This window comes from Oratosquilla oratoria, chromosome 16, assembly GCF_046742065.1.
Source record: "Oratosquilla oratoria isolate Oo_2021 chromosome 16, ASM4674206v1, whole genome shotgun sequence".
Classification (NCBI taxonomy): Eukaryota; Metazoa; Arthropoda; class Malacostraca; order Stomatopoda; family Squillidae; genus Oratosquilla; species Oratosquilla oratoria.
The window spans coordinates 53,703,367-53,726,044 of record NC_134792.1 but is presented as its reverse complement, the minus strand read 5'-3'; the positions used below and the strand labels follow the sequence as shown (position 1 = coordinate 53,726,044).

The 22,678-nt window shown below is 38.2% G+C and overlaps 1 protein-coding gene across 2 annotated transcripts in view; it reads left to right on the top strand.

Moving 5' to 3' along the window:
* Positions 1-11,161: 11,161 nt before the first annotated feature.
* LOC143034019 (sialin-like) overlaps positions 11,162-22,678 on the top strand; it is a 26,974-nt gene continuing 15,457 nt past the window's right edge. Inside the window, exon 1 of one of the 2 annotated variants that reach the window (XM_076199859.1) lies at positions 11,162-11,285. The gene's annotated coding sequence lies outside the window, so the exon portion shown is untranslated. Of the gene's footprint in view, positions 11,286-19,666; positions 19,731-22,678 lie in introns of those variants that run through there. The other variant, XM_076199858.1, reaches the window with a different exon arrangement.

Here is a 22,678-nt window from a genome sequence, read left to right as displayed (position 1 = left end):
GTGAGTGGTAGAGGAGGATTTCATGTTGCCAAATTGTTGGGCATCTATTGAGTGTTTTATGTTGTTGTAAACGGAGTTAAAAACCAAGTCTTCACATATAAGGCTTGGGATAGGGGTGATGGTGATGGGCCTAAGGTCACTTAGTGATTGTGGGCTGAGGGTTTTGGGGATGGGAGTAACATATGATATTTTCCAGTCGCTGGGGCAGGTGTTTTGGCTTAAAGAGGCATTAATTATGGAGGAGAGTGGGAGGGCAAGTTCAGGGGCAAATTCCTTGTAGATTTTAATAGGAAGGTCAGAGGGGGTTGTGGATCTATTTTGTTTGAGTTTACCCAGCTTAGTAGCTACGTCGGAAACTTGAACTTGAATGGGGGGTGAGGGGGAAGGGAGGTAGGCAGGTAGGCGGGAAGGGTCGAGAGGGGGTAATGTCTGACAGATAGAGGCAAAGTGGGAGTTGATCTCCTGGGCTGCTAGGTCAGGTGACAGGTGCGAGATGCAAGGGAGGTGGGGGGTCTTGTTACCCTGCAGGCCACAGAGAGCCCTGATCTTGCTGAACCACTGAGTGTTATTGCGTTGCTGTTTGAGGTGTTGCAATTTGTTTGGGTAGTAAGAGGATTTGGCGGTAATGATCTCTCTGATGACCTTATTCCTCAGGAACCTGAACTGGGCTCGGTCGGTGTAAAATGCCTTGTTGCGTTGTTTGATGAGACGTTTGATATGTGGTGTCATCCAAGGAGCGTCAGAGTGATGGACAGAGAAATCCTTTACAGGGAAGAAGTGGTGAAAGGCCTCAATTGTGGTGGTGGAGTAATTTGTCCACTTGGTCTCCACCTCTTCAACGTTGAGAACCTCTGGCCAGGGATGTTCCACTATCCACCTGCCAAATTCCCTCATGGCGGAATCAGGCATAGGGTGGTGCTGTCTGGTTACTTTAATCCTGTGAATGGCTGCACTAGGGGCTGGGGACCATTGGATGGTGAGGTGCGTGCTCTTACCGATGGGGGGGAGAGGTCTGGGGGTAGAGTACAGCTGCGCCATGTCAGTCATAATTAGGTCAAGGGTTGTTTGGTCGTGGGTGGGAAATGTCACTACCTGCTTGAGATTTAAATGGTGTAAAATATCACTTGTGTCCAGACGATTAAAGTCCCCGCACACAACTAATTTGGCAGCAGGAAACCTTAAGCGGAGGGAGTCAGCAGTTTCAATTATGTGATCGTTGAGGAGGAGGGCAGTGTTGGCACGAGGAGGGTGGTATATGACGCACATTATAATAGAGGCGGTGTGGCGGGGATGGAAGCGGGGGGTGAGTTTGACCCGTAAAGCCTCGACTCCCTCTGGTATGTCAACCCTAAGGTGTAAGGGGTTGAGGTCAGCTCGACAATACAATGCCACACCACCGCCTCTGCGGTTTACTCTGAGATGGTGAAAAAGTACAAAATTTTCTATGTTACACACTTCGGGAATTATTTGCCACGCTTCCGTAATTGCCATCACATCACAACCTGTGGAGCGCACTAATTCAATCACTTCTTCCATTTTGTTGGCTAATGAGGTAACATTAGATAGTATGATGGAGGGTATGCTGTACCAAACGCGTGGAACTTCATTGAGAATTCGTTGTCTTGGCTCGACTTTTCGTTTTTTGGTTGCACTTCTTTTATTTGTAATCACAGGCACTGTTCGGGTAATTTTTGAGCCACCGCGTCGGCCACGATTGCGAAAAAGTTTCAAGTTTTTTAAGCTTTGAATCACTGAGCTTGGTGGATAACCGCACCCTCCTTTCCACGTATACATTTGACTAGGTGTGTATCGATATGAGGGTGAGAGATTTTGCAAAGCTGGACCGCACATTGTTTTTGTATCTCAAGCTTAGAAATAGGGTTATGGGTCAACAAGCTGACCCTGGCTGCTACCTAGCGCCTAGTCAGATCTGCGACAGGACACGGACACGTCCGTACACCACCACTGTCAACTGTGTGTGTGTGTGTGTGTGTGTATACTGTATACATAAGTTGGCTGGTAACTGGGTTGCTATGAACACTGCTGGGGAGGGGGGAGGTGTTCGGGGGGGGGGGAGGATGGAGGTTTCTATGTTATCTTACCGATGGCTGAAGCAGTAGGTTCGAATCCTACATGCGACTGTCATAAAAATTATCAGAATGTCTCTATCATTAGCGAAATTCTCTCGTATATATATATATATATATATATATGTATATATATGTATATATATATATATATATATATATATATATATATATATATATGTTGAGGCATTGTGACAGGTTGGTGAAGGTGGGTGAGGAAGACATAAATCAGAGTCCAAGTTTATTTCTGACTAGTTTCGCACAAATAGGCTTCTTCTCTGAAGAAACCTATTTGTGCGAAACTAGTCAGAAATAAAGTAGGATTCTGATTTATATCTTCCTCACCCACCTTCACCTTATATATATATATATATATATATATATATATATATATATATATATATATATATATATATATTCTTGGCGGGCTAGTGGTAAGTGGAGAAGATGGCTAAGCGGAGGCCTAATATACGGGGCCTACGGCTCAGCCGACTCGGTCCGGGTGGAATGCTGGGCTCTGATTGGCCCGGGGGATACTTCCTCTGAACTCGGGCAGCGTAAGGAAGCTCCAGCTGCTCTACGGTTCATATAATATATATATATATATATATATATATATATATATATATATATATATATATATATATATATATTATAGATGAGCGGTCTGCTTCCCGGCCCGGTATAACATTGCCCACGTATCGGCAAGTGTGATGGCAGCCTAAGTGATCGGGATTCAAGTGTAAGAGATATCCAGCTGGTTTCACTCTGCACTACTCAAGCGGTAGACCAGAGCAGAGCTTCCAGCATGATCCTCATGACACAGGTCGGTACTATTTGCAATCTCTTCTCGTGGTAGGAAGACAGGGAGATGAGTGCCGGTGCATTGTGGTCCACCAGTGAGTAGACGACTTGTATGAAGTAGAGTCGTGCCACAGAGAATGTGGTGTCGGCATGGGATCCCGCCCAGATCGCTTTCAGCCTCGAGTTTGTCCTTTCTCTCGGTGACCTGGGATGTGAATGATATTTGTGTTCTATCCAAACCCCGGGTACCTAAGGGTGCTGGTCAGCTCGACTCCCTGCACACAGACCCAGGCAAGAAGGGTAACAGCTCTTTAGGAGAGAGGCCAAACGCAGAGTATGGGATCCAATGCATTTAACGTTTCGCCCAGCAGGACTTCTTCAGAAATAACATAGTGGACAAACGGCTCTTATCGCAATGGCACGAGACTTGTCTGCTGAGGTCCCGAGGCCCAGCTCTGGGCATTAGGCACTGACAGCTTCAAGTGCCTGGGGTATGGTTATCTTGTTATTTCTACCGATGACAAGAAGCGCGAGGTCGTCGGCTTAGAGGAGAAGAATCGTGTTGCTTCTGAAAGGCAAGCCGACGAGCTGCTCCTGTTTGTTGTGGCCAGACGTCTTTAGTATATTCTCCTGTGTGAGTTGACCCCCCGGTCATGCTCTCGGGCCTCCTCGCTGTAGAACCGCCAGTCGCAGCGATAGGGGCGCCCCGGGTCGCATTCTGAGATAGACACCTCCATCGTTCTCCTGATGGCTGCCTTCAGGTCCTTCTCCCGTCGGTCGAGGTCCTCCGGCGGTGTGTACGTAGTCCTCCACTCGTCAAGGGTGGCTTGGAACCTTGCCCAACCTCACCTGAGGTTCCATCGTGGTACGGGCTAAGGTGGTGCTGGTGGTGATATGGCCAGGGTTGTGCGCACCGCGTAGTGGTCACTGGGAGGGGGGGGGGTGTACCTGCCAGGTTCGCACCAGGTGTCAGGTCACTCGAGGTAAAGGTGGGGTCAAGTCTGCCCCCTCTCAGGGATGTCACCTCGACGGTGTTGAGGAGTGCGATTATTGACCTCTGAATCGGTCAGTAAGACCACAATAATATAGGGTTCGGAAGATAAAATACGTTGTAAATATATACACATATAATGGTCGGGCACAGCGCACGGTTAGTTATAATTATTTCTATATATATATATATATGTACATGATGATCGCACACAACGCATGGTTAGTTACAATTATTTCGTCTTCTCCTAGACGTTTGTTTTGGTTGGTAGCGAGATGAATTCTGACCCTAGGGGAGTGAGGAGAAGTCACGTGGTTATGCATTTAGTAGCAAAGATGGAACTAAATATAATGAAGAAAACAAATACTACTTGTAACAACAACAACAATAATAATAATAATAATAATAATAATAATAATAACTAGCGGAACCCGTGTAAATTACACTAAAGAGAAGAGGGTAAATCATTGCATCAAGATGGCAAGAGAGGTAGGATATCCTCTCCCTCTGTTGTCCTTCAGGGTACACTATAATGTCACGCTGGACAGGAGGTGCTCCATCATCACCGACAAATATTGCTGCAATTTCATCATTTGTTGGATTATTATCGAGAACTTCGGCAGCTTCGAGAACTTCGACACCATGGAAGGTAGTTGCTTTTGATGTAAGCGTGACACACAAAATAAATAAATAACACACACGCTATCGTATTATTATATAGATAATAATAATAATAATAATAAAGTCTACGGAACAAACATGCCTTATTTCAACAATTCAGTTTTGCGTGACACACAAAATAAATAAATAACACGCACGCTATCGTATTAATATATAGATAATAATCATTATTATTATTATTATTATTATAACAATAATTCATAATAGTACATAACAATGCGAAAAGGATTACAACAATGCTCGGCACCGAACCTGCGAGCTGTCCTCAGCAAGAAACATAATGTTAGAGAAGAACTTTGGAAGTATATAAGTGATGAGAAATATATTTTGTGATAAACAAATGCAGAGGGAGGGCAAGTAGAAGATACGAAAATTGGCATTTAGCTTATGGAATTTTTATATCTGAGAACAATTTCCATAATGACTACATTGGAGCACGACTTCTGAGATTACACGTGTAAGCTGGTTTTCGAAAACATGTTTGCTAGGGACGTAAAGAATCTGACCTTCTCGAAAACATCTTTCAAGGACACAAAGACTGATAATTTACTTTTTGGCCTGAACATGAATCAACCTTGAAGGAAAACTAAATTACATTCTTTGTTGTGAATGTGGGGCTGTTTCTAGATTGCCGGAGGAGATGTCCTTTGTACACTTAAAAACAAAAATAAATATATAAATGAAATAAACAAATGAGTGAATGGGTGAATAAATAGATAAGTAAATGAATAAGGGTATCTAGGGTCATGTGAGACAGCCACGTGAGCGGAGAACAAATTATCTTCACTGACAACAGAATTCGTCTTATCTCATCAACTACACTTCTTATAGTGTTACATTACTGCTGCAATAGTATTACTTGATCCCTCAGTGATACTTTATGCCCAAGGCGCTCGAACTCAGCTTAAGGATCTAGTGAAGATTCAAGTGCCACATCTATACATCCTGTACAGGAAGAGCCCTGAGCAAGTACGGTAGTGGTGGAAAGTTGACTCTCAATGCCACCTACGAAGTGGTCACTCCTCGGTGAGCGAGTTGTTTGTAGTTAGGGTACATAGGTCTGGCCAACGCAGGTCATGCAATACTAATTCTTTTGGCCTGCTCTTTTTGGTGTAATGATTGGAAGAAAAAAAAAAAAAAAAAAAAAAAAAAAAAAAAAAAAAAAAAAAAAAATGACGGCTCCAGTATAAGTGGTGAGGTGCAAATCACAAGAATCTAAAGAAGAACCACCCGACAACAACCTAACATTATCTAATCAAATTCTATTTGTGTATTCTTTCCAAGACTGAACGTTTGGATAACATACGAAGTTTATTACACGACTTATGTTTATTTTATTTATTTACTGTTTATTCCAACATGGCGGCGTGATTTAATGGGGGGAATGAGAAGAGCACCTAGTCCTTCAGTTGAACGACTAAAGATAGAAAATATATCAGCTGAGGCTGACGAGAGACCTGGGGTTGGTTTTAGAAGAACCAGACGATTGCTCTCAGCTGAGACAGGCCTCAAGATCTCCCTGCTTCCACCCACCCCCACCCCAACCCCAATTCCGATCAAACCTGGCCGCTTAAGGATCATAACAATTAATCTATGACGTAGAGAAGGAATATGATGTTTACAACGATGGACAAACGACTCTTAGGTTCTGCTCTGTACCACAACTAACCTTTGCTTATTCCCACGACCCTGACAATGATTTGGTTTTTGGGTTAGGAAGGAGTGTCAACTGCCTTCCTATACCTTGAAAAAAAAAAGTAATATCAGAATGATTTGTATGTCTCTTCTATACTACACACGCAAAAATACAACCTCCCTCTCTCAAGCGCACACATACACAAACACACAAAGATACACATAAACACTTGCACAACGGCAAAAATGCAATACTCTTTCTCTCTCTCACGCGTACACACACATAAACACTTACACAATGCTGCAGTGGTACCATTCTCGGCCGCTAATCCAGGGATCTGAGTGCAAATCCCAGCCAGGAAAAAAAAAATCGCTGCATTGCGAGCTGAAACTACGACACAGTTCGGGTGGCAAGGAGCTAGGGTGTGTGTATGAGGTCGCAGCATTACCCATAGATGAGCTCTGAGTTCTCATCCGGGAGGGTAATATGTGTCGATCACGAGTCCAACACGTGATCCAAGGCCATGAGGAGTCGCACACACACATATATATACTGTACACACACACACACACAGATATATATATATATATATATACATACATATACATTCAAATAAACTTATCCTCGATCTATCTATATGTCAACGGTACGCGCACCCACCCGTCCATTACTTCCCTATCCTCACCACCCTTGTTTTTCTCTTATCTTGGTTCTGTCGCTGTGGGCACTGAAGTAGTGTATGTAGCCTTTTTTCAAGTAGGTTTTCTGTAAGATATGAATTTAGTTGTAACATTGTTCCTGGTGAATACCGTGCCAAGGTATGAGAGAATCCCTCTTTTCTTTTTCGATTGTTGTATTTTCTGGAGTGACTGATTTACTGTAGATTGTGCAGAAGGGTGTGTATGTCTGTATATTTTGGTATGATGAGTAGATAGTCGTCTGCGCACTTCAACCAAGTGGCCCCATCTGCGAGGAATTGTTTGTAGCTCTCTTGTTCTAAGGTTTCCTTTGCTAAGCAGACGGTTACAGCACTGAGGGGTGATCCCATTTGTAGACCGTCGTTTATGCATATGCACACACACACACACACATATATATATATATATATATATATATTGATGGTGTAATGGTGTAAGTCACTATTAGCACTGGTCACGTGTTTGCCGTAGGTTCGAGTCCTCGGGCGTAACACGTTTCAATTTCTGCATGTGCCTCCACGGTTCTTCCGATGTTGATGGCTTAGAATTAAACCGCACTTCGGTTAATAAAAATGTATGTATATCTATATATATATATATATATATATATATATATATATAACTCACCACCTAACACCCACGCGGTGGAAAGTGAAGAAAATACCTTTCTTTTATTTATTTATATATTTTAAGATCGACATTGGGGTCAGCGTGTAATCCCACTTATTGACTGATAAAAGCCCGATGATTTTTTCCACGTGACTTTGTGGCTGTCCTTGTGGTTGTTCACACATACACCCTTCGTATCAGTTATCCTTCTCACTTTAAAACCAGGCAACCAAGGTACTGCATCCATCCCTGTTGCAAAGAGGTTACTGTCTCAGTTCTGGGTGCTATATTCCATTCTTACCCTCGTCGACGGCAGATGAATTTGTTAATTTCCGTGGCTCTCCCTTTCTTCCTGGTCAGGAAGGAATTTAAGGTAAAAGCGTTGACAGATTTCGGTCGTCTTTCGTCGTTTATTTTCTCTAGAAAATATAATATTTCTTCTCTTAGTATCCACTCTCTTCATAACCATTTTATCGTTCATTTCTCTATGAGGTGTGATATTTCTTTTCTTAGTACCCACTCTCTTAATAATCATTTTATCGTTCAATTTCTCTGGGAGGTGTGACATTTCTTTTCTTATTTCTATTTTTTTTTTTTTCTCTTCATAACCCTTTTATCGTTCATTTCTCTATGAGGTGTGATATTTCTTTTCTTAGTACCCACTCTCTTCATAACCCTTTTATCGTTCATTTTCTCTATGAGGTGTAATATTTCGTCTCTTCATAATGCTTTCCATTCAGTAATCCAACACTCACGCCCTCTGTCAATATCGCATAGAAGACATGCAGTCAAACAGGTGGTGGGGAGATGTAAGTAGGGTAACGGAAAGATAGGACAGTAATCAGTATTTTTCTTTACGTGGAGATTAACCTACTATCGTAAAAGATTACTCCGTGATTCTGCTTCGTAGGGGAAGTCATTAAAGTACCTAAAAATGTTGATTGCATGTATATAAACAATACACTATAATGTACAGGCGAGTGACGTCTTATATCTGTTTTATTTTTATTTTTTTTTTCTAGGGAGGAATACAATCGAGACAAAATAACGCCTTCATTGAGGTCCTAGCCCCAACTCCTATCTATCTATACACCAAGATATTTTCCCCCTTATAAGGGAGGTAACCAAAGACAAAGCCACGTACCTACTCCCACCCACTCCACTCCCATCCACCACCCTCCCTCCCTCCCTCTCATCTTAGTTCCTCATGAATGACGGGTCATCTCTGTATCACTCCCACTGCCCTGAGTCAGAAGCAATGTAGCAAGACACTTCCTAAACTGATGAGATCGTCTAAAGTAGGACAAAATAAAAGCTAAAAGAGTCGTCACAGCAACGAAAGCACACACACACACACACATATATATATATATATGTGTGTGTGTGTGTGTGTGTGTGTGTGTGTGTGTGTGTGTGTGTGTGTGTGTGTGTGTGTGTACCAAAGGTTTCCTCCCCTTAATAAGGGAGGTAGCTAGGCATTCCCACCCATATTCCTCCCATCAATTTTGTGGTGATTGGTTTGACACCATCAACGCCATCACCACTAGTTGCTACTAGAGGTTGATACTAGACACATCACAGTAATTCACTCTATATTTGAATTTATATTAATATCACATAATAATAAAAGCCACATACTTAGGAAACATTAGTCTCTTTCACCACCAAATGTGAAGTGATGATTTCTTGTACATACGTTTGTTCGTGTTCCTTGTTATTCTGGTTATCTTGGCTACAGCTACCATTTACTTATATTTATTCATATTTATTCGTAAACAAAGAGCACGACAATTTGTCGCCTTTTCATCTTACTTCCTCGTGGATGAACCCTGACTCCCGCCCACTCTCAGGGCCATAGGAAATGCAGCAAGACACAGCACATCCACAGCAGGAGCAGTCGCTTCATTAACATGCGACCACCCTCCTCGTTTACTCATGCAAGAATAGAGAAGACGATGAGAAATCCGAGAAGTCAAATCACCGTCCATTAACCATTCTCCATTTATATCTATCCTTTGCCTCCTCTCTTCCCTGCTCAACAGACATTCCCCTTTTACACAAGGCGTCCTTTACCCCATCCATCCATCTCATTTTCGGTCTTCCCCTCAAGTTCACTCCATCCACCTTTGCTTTCCACACTCTTTTTGGTAGTCTTTCTCCTTCTGTCATTTATACTCTCCGTATGTCCAAACCGTCCCAGTATTCTTTCATTTTCCTTATGTACCAGCTCACTTTTCCACCCCCACTTTCCTCCTCACCTCCTCATTGATCACTCTATCCATCCTCGTAACTCCCCACCATACTTCATAAACACTTTATATCAAATACATATAAATTTATCCTTTTTGCCTCCCTTTAATTCCAAGTTTCCACAGGATACAGTTTGGTGTGTACTCGTACAATTACCACTTCATATGATCTTTGTATCTACTCCCAAATAGCTATTTCTCATAATATTTTTAACCCCCAATATGTTTACTTTCTTTCCTCATTCTACAATTTACCTCCACCTCCATTCCTTGCTACTCGTGACCCTAAATAGTTAAAACTATCCACTTCCTCCAACTTATTGCCACCTTGGCACCTTGTACATCGCATAACACTGGAATAGGAACCTACACCAAGTTATTCGCTGATGATGCCAAGATCATGAGAATAGGGAGACCAACATAAATTTTGTGAAGCCAGGAGCGAAGGATGAAATGCAATGCCAAGAGATGCAAATTTTTAGAAATTGGTCAGAACAAGAAGAGACCGTCATGGAGTTATGTACTGGAAGATGAAACAATCACAAGAGTAAAAGAGGAAAAGGATCTGGGAGTCTTAATCAGGGATGATCTATCACCGAAAAAACATAAAGAGAATAGCGGGAGACATATAAACTGTTAATGAATATAAGAATGGCATTTCATCATATTATTGGAGACGTGACAAAAAAGAAAATTAAAATCTGATATGCTCCAGAATGGAATACGCAATGAAGGCATGGTCATCCAGTGAATATATATATATATATATACATTATATATATATATATATATATATATATATATATATATATATATATATATATATATATATATAATTGAAGGCGGAGGAAGTATACGAGGGATAATGGAAGAATGTTTACTGCCTTAACGTTTCGACCCTTAGGGTCTTGATCACAAAGCTTCCATTATTCCTCGTATACTTCCTCGGCCTTCAGTTGCATTTGTCATATTTTAAATATATATATATACATACATACATATATATATATATATATATAATAATAATAATAATAATAATAATAAGAACACGGGTACGTGTGTTCACTTATGCAAAGTAGACCACTTGGAAAAAAGAAACTAACGAAGCGGAGCGCTTTCGTATATTACATCTTCAGTGCAACACTTGTTGCACTGAAGATGTAATATACGAAAGCGCTCTGCTTCGTTAGTTTCTTTTTTCCAAGTGGTCTACTTTGCATATATATATATATATATATATATATATATATATACACACACATACAGTATATAAGAAAAGATGAGAGAATAGCAAGGCAATTAGAATCATCCTTACTCTGGCTGATAAGATATAAGAAGAGATTAGATCATTTGTTTACAAACCCCTTAAAATACAGACTCCATCATGCTACGTAGGCAGAACGACATACGGGGTGAATGGCTGGTATACTATGCGAAATAGTTTAGACCGTCGAGAGTCACCTCAGTGCGAATGACCTCAGACCTCATCATCAAGCACCGAAGAAACTCCGCTCCAAATCTGTGATTCAGGTGAGCACCGCCTGAGCAGTAGATGGGGGTCCTGTGTTAGAACTGGAGGGGCGTATCCACGCTGGGCCAAGTATTTCGAACAATTATTTGTGGCTGATCCACATCCTCCTCAGAGGATCTATCTGTGGCTGGTGTTCAAGTGGCATCTGCCATTCCAATGGCAAATGAAACTCTGCCCTCTCTGAGTGAAGTGACAGAATGTGAATAAGCTGATGTCGTGATTCTTTAGCTGCATGTGGTGGTGTTTGCCGTTTGAGAGTCCGGTGCCATTCTCTCTGATTAAAAAAAGTCTGGTCGTCTCTATCTGGAAGGGGAATGTGGATCACCAGGACAATTCAACGCGTTTTTCAGTGATGCAAGCTCCAGGGATGAAAATCATGATAAACGACGAGTGTCGAGATGATGAAGATAGCAATATTGGCAAAACAAAACAAAAAAAATATTTTGGTAGTGATGGTGTGTGATGCTGAATCATAAGAACCAACATTTCCCAGTCCGTGTGATTTATAAATGTTTCATGACGAATGCACTTTCAAAATAGCAAGGTTGTATTTACTGAATAACCCCGTCTTTTTCCTGATTAAATATTTTACTGATGATATTTGGAAGTCAACATTTATGATGGGTATTCGGTGTCGAGTGAAACATTGTTTCGACCTTCCTAACCATGCTTGTGATCTCTCCGATAATTATCTCGCCAAATCTCTTTCGAGTGGCAGGTATTGTGTGAGAACTGATATTGGAAGAGTGCAGTCAATAACGAGAGAGAGAGAGAGAGAGAGAGAGAGAGAAACGATAAAAAAAATCCCCTTTTCTCAACGGAACCTGATAATTAAAATACAAACTGCTCAGAAACATAAAAAAAAACTTCACCTAGTCAGTATCAACGGAACATAGGCATGGCCTTGCCTAAAAAAAAAGTGGATTACATCGCAGGAAAACCCGCAATTACGATTTAATCGAGAATGACCACAAATTTTGAAGGGCTGGAGGAATGTGTCCCTTGGCTGAATCAGATTACCTGATGATAATCAAAATTGTCATAAAACAAACTTCACCGCCTACAGGTTGGTGTTTAGCGCGTGATGCCGGAATGTGTGCGTCTGTCGTATTTTTCAACCACAGAATTGCTTAAACAAATGTCTATTCCAAATTTTTTATTTCCCTGAGTGTAATTTGTTTCTTTTCGCTGTAGGATATATGTTTGAATCTTGAACTTAAAAAGTTGCTTACATTTCTTCTGAGAATACATAAGAATTTTGCTGTTTGAAAACTTATTTCTTGATATTTTTTCAGATTTATTTTCTAAAGAGTTTTCAAACTTTCAAAATCATATATTAGTTTAAAGATCCCTGAAAATCGCAGCGAAACTTCGAAAATATAAGAGAGCAACAGGACGACAAAGAAATGGTGTGACATATCGTATAGTTGATTACATATGGTTATAGGTTTACGCAACCCCGCAAAGGATTGAAGCTTTGGCTAATGCTAACAAAATACTGAATGTTGGTATATGGCCAGGAGAAAGAAAAATATATTGTAAGAAGAAAAAAGGGAGGGCGGTGAGGGTGAGAGTGTGGAAGAGATAGTGAGACGACTGCAGATTCATACAAAGACAGACTGTATATTTGTATATTCAAACTTCGATATATATATATATATATATATATATATATATATATATATATATATGCAAAGAAATCACAAAACACACGTGATAAAATATTTTTGCAGAAACCACCGGGAAATTGAAAAAACAGATACCGAACGTTTTCGTCTATTTAGACATTTTCAAAGGTACAAAAAAGCAATACAGAAAGAAACAATAAATACACAAGAAGACAAGGATACTCGGAGAGGTCCCATGTTATATTTTATCACACACAATTTTGTCAATAATAAAATTGTCCAATTTAAATAAACCCAAACTCAAGTTCATGTTATTTCCAAAATTTATTTTTATAAAACAAGATTCAATAATATTTCTTTCTATAATATTATTACAAGAACTAATTATTTTAGAATTTCCCCAGTCAATATTATGACCATAATCCCTTTGGTGGACAAATAATCCACTGGACACTTGCCCCGTTCTAATACTATATTTATGTTGGCCTATTCTTTTTTCTAAGCCTTTGCCTGTTTGGCCTATATAAATAAAATCACAATTTTTACATGGTATATTATAAATACATCCTTCTTTACTTCTTGGGGAATTTTTAATTAACAGACTCTTAATGTTGTTATTATTTTTGAATACTATCTGGATACCAAATTTTTCAAAAATGCTAGGAAGATGGATTAAATTTTCGTGGTACGGAATTGTTAGCATATTTTTATAACTAAATGGTTTGACCTGCGACGTATTAAGAAAACATTTCCTGGCTTTGATTTTTGTTTTATCAATAAGATGTTTTGGATATTTTAAATTTTCTCCAATTAAGAGTCTGTTAATTAAAAATTCCCCAAAAAGTAAAGAAGGATGTATTTATAATATACCATGTAAAAATTGTGATTTTATTTATATAGGCCAAACAGGCAAAGGCTTAGAAAAAAGAATAGGCCAACATAAATATAGTATTAGAACGGGGCAAGTGTCCAGTGGATTATTTGTCCACCAAAGGGATTATGGTCATAATATTGACTGGGGAAATTCTAAAATAATTAGTTCTTGTAATAATATTATAGAAAGAAATATTATTGAATCTTGTTTTATAAAAATAAATTTTGGAAATAACATGAACTTGAGTTTGGGTTTATTTAAATTGGACAATTTTATTATTGACAAAATTGTGTGTGATAAAATGTAACATGGGACCTCTCCGAGTATCCTTGTCTTCTTGTGTATTTATTGTTTCTTTCTGTATTGCTTTTTTGTACCTTTGAAAATGTCTAAATAGACGAAAACGTTCGGTATCTGTTTTTTTCAATTTCCCGGTGGTTTCTGCAAAAATATTTTATCACGTGTGTTTTGTGATTTCTTTGCATAATGGATACCACGCGCCATCTCCGAGAATTTTCTTCATACTCTCCTGGACTTACACCTATTGTTTCTTCATTGTGCTCTTCTCTGATCAAGTCCCATAAAGTGAAGCTTCGCCTTAAATTTCTGAAGAATTGTTTAGACGAACAAGTTATGCCCAAATCTATTCTCAACAATCGATTGTTGAGTCTACGCCAAAAACCTTTTGAGGATTTTGAAAGGATTATTTTGCAAAAGCATATAGATATTATGAAGATTGAAGTGAAGGAATCATTTTATATCACAAAAGAAAAGAAAGTAGTTTTTCAAAATTCTATTCCAAACCAGTGGAAAGTGAAATTATTAGATTACATATATGCTAAATTAAGGTTCGTTTGCCATAAAGTAGATGTTAAACTTAAAAAGAAGTTGAAACATTTGATTAATAATAGTGGTTGGAATAAGGATGCCAACCCTAATTTTGTTCTTAATTTATCGGACAAAGCTTTGAGTGACGACGCGAAATGTGCTCTAGGATATGGTTTGAAATTCGTTGCCAATAATCAGCAGGTGAACTATGTAGATATTGCTAAGAGTTTTTGCAATTTGGAAAAATATAGTGATGTTTCAAATCAAGATATTAATATTTGTAAGGGTTTTGTGTACCATGCTTTATCCACGCCATGCCCTCCAAGTGTTCCTAAACGTTTCTTCACTACTTTTAATAATTTAAAGAAGGATAAAGATCTACACATCACAAAGGCGGATAAAAGTAATTGCTTAGTCATCATGAACAAAAAGGATTACTTAGAAAAAATGGAAATATTACTAAGTGATGAAGAGACATATGTTAAATTGAGCAAGAACCCTCTAGAAAATGTTAATAGTGAATTTAATAAGAAGCTTAAAACAATTTTAAAAGGTAACGACGAACTGATAAAAAAATGTGTTACTATATCTCCGTCACTTCCATACATGTATGGTCTAATTAAAACTCATAAAGTTAATAATCCAGTTAGGCCCATTACTTGTTCTATTGGGTCTTGCACATATAAGTTGTCAAAATGGTTAGTGTCTCTTCTTAGTCCTCTTGTTGGGACAATTTCCCACTCTCATATCAAAGATAATGTTGACTTAACCGAAAAGCTGCTTGGACATAATTTCAAAATTTGATTTTAAGTTGGTTAGTTTCGATATTAAAAGTTTATTCACCCGAGTCCCGGTTTTAGATTTGTTAGGATTTCTAGAAAAAGAATTAAAGAAACATGATTTTACACTCCCTGCTCATACTATTATTAGTTTAATCAAATTATGTGTAATAGACTCTAAGTTTGAATTTAATGGAAACTTTTATACTCAAACATTTGGTATGGCCATGGGGAACTGTCTGTCTCCAATTCTTAGCAATTTGTATATGGAGATTTTTGAAAGAGAGTTATTACCAAACATTCTTCCAATTAATGCAGTTTGGTACAGGTATGTTGACGACATATTATGCATTTGGCCTAATGATCAATATTTGGATACTTTTTTGTCAGATTTGAATAATCTGGTGCATTCCATTAAATTCACAGTAGAGGTTGAAGAAAATAATATGTTACCATTTTTAGATGTAAGTATTTACCGATGTGGAAGATACTTTAAATTTGACGTTTACAGGAAGCCGACCAATGTCCTCTCGTACATTCATTTTTACTCGTATCACAGTCAAAAATCCAAGCTGTCAGTTTTTTCTTCAATGTTCCTGAGAGCTTATAGAATTTGTTCCCCTGAGTTCTTGGATCAAGAAATACAATTCATCTATGACATTGGAGAAAATTTAAAATATCCAAAACATCTTATTGATAAAACAAAAATCAAAGCCAGGAAATGTTTTCTTAATACGTCGCAGGTCAAACCATTTAGTTATAAAAATATGCTAACAATTCCGTACCACGAAAATTTAATCCATCTTCCTAGCATTTTTGAAAAATTTGGTATCCAGATAGTATTCAAAAATAATAACAACATTAAGAGTCTGTTAATTAAAAATTCCCCAAGAAGTAAAGAAGGATGTATTTATAATATACCATGTAAAAATTGTGATTTTATTTATATAGGCCAAACAGGCAAAGGCTTAGAAAAAAGAATAGGCCAACATAAATATAGTATTAGAACGGGGCAAGTGTCCAGTGGATTATTTGTCCACCAAAGGGATTATGGTCATAATATTGACTGGGGAAATTCTAAAATAATTAGTTCTTGTAATAATATTATAGAAAGAAATATTATTGAATCTTGTTTTATAAAAAGAAATTTTGGAAATAACATGAACTTGAGTTTGGGTTTATTTAAATTGGACAATTTTATTATTGACAAAATTGTGTGTGATAAAATTTAACATGGGACCTCTCCGAGTATCCTTGTCTTCTTGTGTATTTATTGTTTCTTTCTGTATTGCTTTTTTGTACCTTTGAAAATGTCTAAATAGACGAAAACGTTCGGTATCTGTTTTTTCAATTTCCCGGTGGTTTCTGCAAATATATATATATATATATATATATATATATATATATATATATATATATTTGGATGATGGAGAACATAGACACAGGGGAAGGCTCGGAACCCTAACGTTTCGTTCGCGTAGAACTTCTTCAGAGAGTGTATGTAGAACTGCAATTGAAGTTTATGTACTAAATCTAATTATCTTTTCGGACACTTGGGAAAGGTCGTTTTTCTGGCGTGTTTTAGAATTAAAATACTAGTTTCTTTAGCTAAATTGATAAACCCTCCTCGATGATTCGATGAACTATTAGTTGAAATATATGCTGATTCAACAATTCTTCTAGTGAATTTATCAAAACCTTTATGTAGCACTTCAGCTTCTCTCCAGTTTGGTAAATGGTCGAAATTTTCCGCATGAACTACTAAAGAATTAGATGTCCTATGTGCTTTTATGTCGTTTTTATGTTCATAAATTCTTTTTTCTAATCCTCTTGACGATTCGCCAAAATAAGCCATTGAGCAACTATTGCAAGGGATTTTGTATACGACGCTGTTTTCGGAATTGGTTCTCTTTTCAGAAGTCTTTATTAAATCACCTATCCTCTTGTTAGTTATTTTAGCTATGTTTATACCTGATTTTGTTAAATATTTGTCTATTATTGGTGACGTTTCTGAGCCAGGTACTGATATAAAATTTGTATTATTTTTATCATTTCTCTCTTTCCGCGATTGTAAATATTTATTGCTTTTCTTTTTGTTCTTTTCAACATTCCCTCTGGATATCCAAGTTTGTCAAAGGTTTTCATAATGTAATCAAATTCGTCTTCTAGGTATTCATTACTACAGATTCGTAGTGCCCTGAGAAAAAATCCTATTACTATACCACTCTTTGTCCTATCATCATGTGCGGAGAAGTAATGTACTAAATCCTCTTTGTTTCCTTTCTGTATACTGAGAAAGTTACAGTTTTTCCCACTCGTCGTATTAACGTATCTAGGAAGGGCAATTGTCCGTTTTGTTCCTCTTCTACGGTGAACTGAATATCGCTGTTGACCGCGTTAAGCATTCTCACTTTATTATTTACATTGGTGTTTTCGGGGATGATTGCGAGGACGTCGTCTACATATCTAAACCAGTGTGATCCCCTACCATTGATTCTGATAAAGTTTTCTTTTTCTAATAACTCCATATATAGACAGGCCATCACTGCACTTAAAGGACTACCCATAGCGAGACCTCTATGTTGTTCATATTCGTCACCAAGTTGGCATCGCGAGGAAAGGATATTTTGTATGAGATGGTCAGATGACGACGAATCAACCAGAATACCATAAGAGGACTTCATTGTGACGACGCGACGTTTCGCTTAAGTTTTACACAGAAATGTCGTCACAATAAAGTCTCTGCCCTCCCATGGCGTTTCTTTTGATAAAGATCTTATTTTCTCCTTTGCTGCGCTTTATGATTTTAGTACTCATTCTAACTGTCACCAGGCGATTTTATTCACCTAAGGGAAATATCTTCCACAGCGTCACGGTTAGGTGTATGGAACCTATTTCGATTCACACTGATCGAGGATTCAGTATTCAATCTAACTGATACCAGACGATCTTATAGACTACGTTCGCTTTTTCTTTCCACTCTGAAGATAATTTCAGACAGTGATGCGAAGCCTACTGGAATGCTGCAACAAAGAAACCTCTTTCTTGCTTCCTACAGGAATCAAATACTGTAATTTTGATGGGGCAGAACTGGAATCACCATTTGGGGGTATTTTATGTGAACCTTTTTTATAGGCAGTATCAAAGAAGAGATCTATAGTAACCTAGAAAAAAGTTAGATCTTATTTGTTAAAACTGAATTGCAACAACAGCGTCTGGCAGAAGATTCTGTACTCAACTTTATCACTAAACAGAGTATTAATAGACTCCTTCCTTTTATGGATGTATCGCTGAAACAAAGAGACGAAGGTGCTTTCCCCACGTCCGTCAAGTGAAAGCATCTAACTCAGGACACTGCCTTAAAGGAATCAACGAATATCCCCAAAGATACAAAGCCTCAACCATCAGTGCCTACATTAAAAGTCTCCTTAGTCACCACAGTGACTGGGAAAAAAGACACGGGGCTGAATCTGTAAACAAGGATTTTGAGATAGTTGCTAAAAATCCGAGATGAATGACACAGTGACAGATGCCGTTCTAATAACTGGGGAACTAATACTAAAGAATATATATATATATATATATATATATATATATATATATATATATATTATATATATATATATTATATATATATATATATATATATATATATATATATATATATATATATATATAATCATTCTTCTCTACTGCCTACACAGAAGAAAAAGAATCATGCAGCAAATCACCGTGAGAAATGTTTAACCCATTGATGAACAGTCGGAAGTATATAAAGTCATCTACAATCAGAATAAGAAGTCCCTTTTATTATTTCAAAATCAATATTGGGCAGACCGACAGCGACTTTCAAAAATCCCAAGTAACATATAGGTATGCGTGTAAACTTGGGGAATGCAACTCACAGTTAAAGCTATATATGCATGACCACAACAAACTTGTCGCGTCGGTTGTCCTACCACGACAGAAACCCCTACAAACACAACAGCCCACCAGACAACCCTAAATAAAGAGAAGTTCAAGTGTACAATGCAGGAGTAATGGCAACAATTCAAGACCTAGGAAGAATAAACTATTCTTGGAGCTCTTGTCATAAAGGAAGTAACTCCCGACCTGAATATATAATTGCGGGAATTACAAACTCTCCCTCGTGTTAGAAAGTCCTCACGCTTGGTGGACTAAGAGAGAATGATGACGTCAAAGGGCAACAATCAATGAGAGGGCAGCATAGCCCAGCAAGCTGCCAGCCAATTAGAAACCTCCAATTGATGGAGTAAGTTCCCATGCCTTACCAAAATGTTCATTCGTCCAGCTACCACTGAAGAAGCAACAGAGGTGAGAAAACGCGTTCAGGTTAACCAATTTACTTTGGACAGTAAGCTAAAGTATTACGCTTTTATATATATATATATATAAGTATATATGTATGTGTACATATATATATATATATATATATATATATACTGTATATATATATATGTATGTATATATATATATATATATATACATATGTATATGTGTGTGTACAGTATGTGAGAGAGGCTCGGTGTGGGGGAAATGTCGAAGTTAGAGACAGGTAAAAAAGCATCAGGTTGAAGAGATTTCCAGCACTTTCCAGTGAAAGGAAAGAATGATAGCGTGGTCTCGTGCAAAAGGCAGTTGTACAGGAGAGAGAGAGAGAGAGAGAGAGAGAGAGAGAGAGAGAGAGAGAGAGAGAGAGAGCGAGAGAGTGAGAGAAACGAAAGTTTTAAGAGAATCTAATGCTGCCTGGTCTCCGAAGGGAGGCATATATGTATTTTTTAATTCTTATGAGCAGTGACCATGAAAATAGCAACGAAAGATAAGTATGCGATATTACGGAGGACGGGGAGAGGATGAAGTTTGTCAGTAAGAAAAGAATCACTGATAAAGAAGAAATATCTGGAGTCTATCCTGCTCAGGAGCAGGGGATAAAGTGAATCAACTCATACACGAGATGCACACTCCATATTGAGGTGAATAAGGAACATGCACGGTGTTGAAAGCTGAGATGGATTTAGAAATATTTGAATACTCAATTTCATTGAAACTGTCCTGATAACAGTTTAGATATGAATTTTCAATTTTATTTTATTAGTGAAAGCTTGTCCGATCTTGGTTCATTTACAAGGGAAGATTAGTCTTAAAAACCTTCATGTTCTCCTTTTACATAAGAATATTGTGGGGGCTTTCTCACGTTTGTAAATAATTCAATATCATCACTGTCGAACTCTCAGACAGATAAAATCTTCGCCATGAAAAATTCCCCTTGTGGAAATGGAGGTTAAGTTAGGCGTCCGTGCAAGCAGAGCAAGCAAATACGAAATTAAATCTGGGGTTCAAATAACACATGTGTGGTGGATTGAGTCACCAGTCAACAGTGTGGTTAAGTGAAACATTTGTACATAAGTAAGGAACCTGCATGCAAAATAATTAGAGGTAACGTTATACAAAATACACGAATTCTTATGGAATATAGATATGGCAACAGCGCCAAAGCTGAGTGCGTATATGGGGCACTACTAAACTACAGCGAAACGTAATTATGAAATTAAGGTTGCTAGTCAAGTAAGATCCAACCCAAAGGGTTTCTTTCATCTCTAGAACAAAAAATAAAGAAAGAATAGGACCGATTAAAAACGATGAAAATGTCATGATAGAATCGGAGGAAAAAATGAGTGAGGAGTTTAACAGTTATTTTCTATCGGTGTTTACTAATGAGAGGTTAGATAAAGTACCTGACTGCGATCCGATTTTCAGAGGGGATGAAGAAAGTAGTATATCTAATATCAGCATTCGTAAAGTAGAAGTAGTCAAGCAGATTGAAAGACTTAAAGCTACAAAATCCCCAGGTCCAGACGAAAATTTTCCGAGAATGCTATAGGAGTGTAAATTTGAAATCTGCGACCAATTAACTGAAATATTTAATAAATCAATAGACACTGGTTTTGTGCCTACTGCTTGGAGGCAAGCAAACGTTGTTCCTGTTTTTAAGAAGGGAGATTCGATTGTACAGACCTTAAAACATCCTGGCTGTAGTTCCAACTGTGACAGCTAATCTCTGAGAGCGCTCAACGAACAAATACTTCGCTCTCAGATATGTACTTTTTTCATGAACTGATATATGACTTTGACTCTGGTAATAGTTTAGAGCTCTGACAACTTTGAACTGAATACTTTTGGGTGTCCGAGCAGACTGAACTTGACACTGGGTTAATTTCTTAAGAGAGAAGACTCAAGACTGAAATTTACACTATTGCTTGCTAGGAAGAAAGCTTTGAATGATATAAGCTCCTCATACAACTAATTATGATTGGTTAAGAATCTCTCTGATTGGTACAAATGGCCAATGAGGACACGTGCCCCTTTCGTAAACATCTTATCACGTGTCCATTTCAGAACTGCAAATTCAGCAGAACATTATCTGGCTCGAGAAGGGCCCAGCGCGCGATTCGATGATGAAAACTAGTATCGACTAGTATTACTGTCTAGTATCAATCTCTAGTAGCAACTAGTGGTGATGGTGTTGGTGGTGTCAAACCAATCACCACATAACGACGCAAGTAGAGCGATTACGTAATGTCTACGCAGACTACATACACAAACCAAGTACTATATAGGGACTAAGTACTACATACGTTACATAGGGGATAATTATTACTTATACTATAAAGAGTAGAACTACTATACTATAACACATATACTAACTATACTATAAGTAAAGAGAAAAAGTACTGCAAAAGCACAGCGTCAGAACAGGCAGACTGCCCAATCGCGGTTCGTGTAGATGCGAGAGACACTGGCTACGCAACTAAATGGGACAACACAAGGAAAACGGTGACAGCCAATTCAGTCGAAGGGAGAAACTTTATGGACTCCTGTCACATTACACAATCTTTGGGCCACAATATAAATCTAAGCATGTTGTTGTACAAAGAGGATGATTTTATCATTAAAATAGCCAAAGTCATAATATATATTTGGATTGAACGAGGTCTTATATTTCCCTGGAATATATGGGAAATGAAATGGGTGGGAGTGGTTTCTATGCCTTTTTCTTTTTGGCTACCCCCCGTGTAAGGGGAAAAAAGCCTTTGGTATATGTATGTACCTGACTACTGCTAGGTAAATCCGTCAAGTACATAACTCGGTTAATGTATCGCATTTAAAATGTCCATAACTCATGTTTATATTCTTAGCATGTGTGCCTGACATTAAACATGACTCAGTAGCGTTTCTATCAGGGAGACTGCTGGACCTCGCTA